General features: G+C 47.7%; 1 protein-coding gene across 1 annotated transcript in view; it reads left to right on the top strand.

Moving 5' to 3' along the window:
* The first annotated feature begins 2,904 nt into the window (after positions 1-2,904).
* LOC102045333 (ubiquitin-associated protein 2-like) overlaps positions 2,905-3,073 on the top strand; it is an 85,304-nt gene continuing 85,135 nt past the window's right edge. Inside the window, exon 1 of the mRNA XM_031065401.1 lies at positions 2,905-2,957. The gene's annotated coding sequence lies outside the window, so the exon portion shown is untranslated. The remainder of the gene's footprint in view (positions 2,958-3,073) is intronic.

Genomic DNA, 3,073 nt, shown 5'->3' on the forward strand with positions numbered 1-3,073 from the left:
TTTCCCTGCCTGTTAAGGCAACCTAGGCCCTTTTTGTTCCAGAACCTTCCCTGCCACTCTCACCTTGGGCCAATCCCTGACTACACCACCCCTTTGGAATTCCCCTATTCCTTGAAGCCCCATTGGCCCATGTGACCCATCCTCTCCACCCTCCTACCCCAACTGGCCCCAGACACTTGATGTAATCCCCTCACTCCTCCCCTGAGGATTCCCTATTGGTTAGCTGTTTGTATCCACCCCCTGAGTTGTATCTGTATAAAACCCCTTGGCCAATAGTGTTTAGTGCTTTTTCCTTCTGTTCCCTTTACTTGGAATAAACCCTTCCTTGTGCAACCTCAAGATGGAGAGCCTCCTCCTTTCTCCTTTGCCTGGTCCCTGACGTGGCTTGTATCTGGCATCACAGAGCAAGTAGCTCTAAAGGTTCTGCCTCTGGTAAATCCCCATACCGAGGCAGTTCCCCACTCCTGGCGCAGTGCTGGAGTTCTAAGAGCTAGCCCAGGCTCCGGTGGGCTGCGGCAGGAAACCTCATGTGGAAGCTAGGGAATGCAAATACTGTGATTCTTATGGTGGGGCAACTATTGTTGGAGGACTGTTAGGCCCAGGAAACAAGCTGTATTTTGATCCACCAAATCATGATGAAAAATGGAAAAGCCCCTTTGCCAATGGAACCTGGACTTTGAAAGGGCATTGTTGGATTTGTGACGAACATGCTTATTGCAGGTTACCTCCAAACTGGTCAGGGATATATTATGTGGGGTATATTACACATTTGTTCTTTTTTTACTACCACAAGTTCAGGAAAATCAGTTAGGAATCAAAGTATATGATCTATTAGCAGAAGTTAATGAAAAATTAAATTACTCAAATATCTGTTTGCAAATAGATGACAACAGAAAAGTAGTAAAACAGATAAGAAAATTAAGAAAGCTCATGTATTGATGCCTTAATTTTTAGCTTTCATATTTCTCAGATTCTGTGCTGCCTAGGTGTGTAGCTCTGAGCCTCATATTAAGTGTCAGTAAGTTCTCTTCACAGGGTAGTTAGGCAAAAAAATCCTTTTCCAGCTTGAGACCAAGGACAACCATTACAAGTTTCAGGCCCAAAAAGCATAGACAACAGAGAACTGAAGAGAGAAAACAAGGAGGATGGAATGTCATAACCTGAAGCTGTAATTGGACAATTAACCCCAGTATGCAAATGGACCAAAACGTATAAAAGTGTGAAACCTCGTGACCGGTCATCCATTTTGTGACCATTTTGGGTCCATTTTTGGTGTAGCCCTGGCCAGGCTCTTGTTCTGCCCAAGGTGCATCCTTTTAAGGCCTTTTAATAAATACCTACTTTATTCTCTTAGCTCTGTCTAGTCTTTGTTCCAGGTCAGCCTTTTCAAGGCATCAGTTCCAGTCCAAACATAGAACACATGAGAAAAGATGGACATGTTTTCATGGACTATGGGTTAAACCAATGCTGTTTTTCCTCTTATGTGCTATAGCAACTCTAATCTTTTTACCGTGCATGATACCTTGTCTAGTGCAGCTCATTCAGCATGTGATCAAGGGGATGCAGTAGTAGCCGTGCCTACTGATCCAGAAATGGCTACAAAAGGACAGAAAATGAGGTCACTGCAAATAATCACAAAAAAAAAAACTAGGAAGAAAAAAATTAAGACAATTATTTATAAAATAAGAAGAGGGGGGATTGAAAGAAATGAGAGGGATGTGTCTTTACAAACTGTGGGCCTGCTGGTAGATAAAGCCAGATACTGATAGGTGAAAGAAGCAATGGGGGGGGACCATCAATTCCATAGCAATTCCACTAATTGACACAGACTATTGCTCCCTCAAGGCCATACTAAATTCTTGGACTTTGGGAAAAAGAACAGAGATACAAAGGAAAAGAAGGGGGGGCGGAGGCACATTAGAAGAGGGTCTTGGGTATTAAGCGATTCGGGAAGTCTGTACCTCTCAAGTACCTCAGTAAATGGGGAAAAAGAGAGGGAAATGTGGCTGGGAAATTAGGATAAAAAGGAGGCTGTGTCCTCCAGCAATTTGAGAGACCCCATGAGAAATGCCCCATGGCCTCTTCCTTTATTCAAATAAAGTTACAGGACTACTCTGTCTCTTTTTTGGACATAAATCTCTGGCATCGTGGATTAATTTTCCTGACAAACATAATCTGGCAATCTGAATGAGTTTTAATCTGTGATATAAATGACTCCTGCCAAAATCCTGGAGGGCAGAAAATAAAGTTCACTTTTTAAAAGAAGTAAAGCCAAAAAAACTCAGAGCTCCTAGTTTGAACTGCTCCTTTGACCAGTGAGAGGTACTGAACCATGATTCTGAATGTTCACCCTGTTCCTAAACCCATCCCACCATGGCCCAGGCTGCTTTCTAGGGTGCTAAGTCTTTGTCCCCCCGCAGCCTGACAGAAAGCTAAAGTGGGGTTGCCCATCCCCGCAGATGCCCTTCCCGGTCGGGCTCCACCAACGCATCAACCCTCCACGGAGCGACCCTAGGAACGGCTGCGGACTTCTCTCAGAGCCGTCCACGGAGTAGCCGGCAATGGCGACGAGCCAATGCAGAGACCACCCCTTCACGGAGACACACCCTACACCCCCTCCCCTCAGCGCAGCTTTGAAGGGGTTTAGCCTACCCCTTCGCTGCGCGGGCGCTTGGAGGGAGGGGCAAAGCCCTGGTTATATGCGGGTCAGGGCAGACGGAAGGGCTGGTGAGGAGTGAAGTGCCCGGAAGGGGAGAGCGCAATGTGATGTCACGTGACGTCGCGTGGTGGGGGAGCGGCATCACGTGTGCGTGCGGAAGGAGGGGGAGCGCCACTGCTGCTTTGTGAGCACATTGGGCAGGTATCGCGTAGGGGGGCCGGGGTTGCCTCCTGCGGGGAGCGGGGAACGGATGGACGGAAATACGCGCGTATCTGCCCCTTTCTTCGCTGCTTGCCCTGTGCGCGTGGTGGCTGTGGTAGACTTGCGCGTCCAAGGGAGGCCTAGTGCCCCTTCCCATCTTAACGGTCTGGGGGTGGCTGTTGGACCCTCAGCGGTGTGAGGCCCTGGGACAGC

This window comes from Geospiza fortis, unplaced genomic scaffold (genome assembly GCF_000277835.1).
Source record: "Geospiza fortis unplaced genomic scaffold, GeoFor_1.0 scaffold364, whole genome shotgun sequence".
NCBI lineage: Eukaryota > Metazoa > Chordata > Aves > Passeriformes > Thraupidae > Geospiza > Geospiza fortis.